Genomic DNA, 1,213 nt, shown 5'->3' with positions numbered 1-1,213 from the left:
GCTGTAGACTGCAAATTTCCCCAGTGTGGGACAAATAAAGGTTATCTTATATCATTCCAGGGTGAAGTACCTTGTTACCTATTTTGTTACCTCGTGAATAAAATAGTAGGCCACTCTCACTCACTAGTAAGTAATTATTAGACTTTTACACTATAACATGTCACATGCAAAACAAAATAAGCTTACATACATTTTTGATTGTTGAACTGTGATTCAATGACTTGCGTCTAATTTGGTATAGAACATTTGGCAAAAATGCTTGGCGCGTCACAGTTGCATTGTGGGAAATGTAGTCTCGGTGCGTGTAAAAGATCTGTAGGCTCTCGGCTTGCGGCCGTCCGCGAGCCGGTTCTAATAATAAATCAACATCATCCCAGGGGTCACTGAAAACCTTCTCGCGGGCCGGATCTGGCCCGCGGGCCGGCACCTTGACATATGTGACTTAAGGTGAGCAGGCAAGCCAAGTGCAGAAACAACTTTGCTCAAATCACAGCAATAAAAACAGAAAAAGAAGAAATAACACACAAGTCTAAGAATCGAGTGCAATTTTGTACACAATAAAGATGTTTACGGTCTCATTTTATATATATATCAGTGGCGGGCCGTGCATTTCAACCTTAGGCCTTCAGTGACGTCACATATTATGAACACAATACTGTATAGGCTCGTCAAGCAGCACTTAATTTCAGGAGCATTTAAAACCATCAAGTATGCATTCACAATCAAGAGCAGGAAACTACATTTACAGATAGTCAAAAATAAAAAGATGATTTAAAAATATGAAATAAAATGTCACCCAAATTACGCCGTGTGATCTTAAACAAGTCTGTCCAATAAATTGCGCAATGTCGCAGTTTCATATAAGACACCAACCAAACAATAACAAAACAAACTGTTCTTTGAAAATAAAGTAAACAGATCATTTGCATTTTGAAAATCGACGATACAACAGCAAATAACTGACATAACTGACGAACTAATAACTGACTAACAGCTGAGATTGAACGAACTTTCGTGCACGAAGGTGACTACAATGCGCCATTATAAATTGCAGGTGAGCAGATTTATTTGATACATGTTTGTATCTTTGTCATTTTATTTCGTTACCATGAATTTAATACTAACGAAATAAAATGACAAGAAGAAATGTAAAATAATATTCATTGACTCACCAATGTAGTTCTCACAGCGTCTGCTTATTTGAAAATAAAGT

Source organism: Hippocampus comes, unplaced genomic scaffold (genome assembly GCF_001891065.2).
Source record: "Hippocampus comes isolate QL1 unplaced genomic scaffold, H_comes_QL1_v1.1 scaffold36, whole genome shotgun sequence".
NCBI classification, from domain to species: Eukaryota; Metazoa; Chordata; class Actinopteri; order Syngnathiformes; family Syngnathidae; genus Hippocampus; species Hippocampus comes.
Note: the sequence above shows the minus strand (reverse complement) of the source record.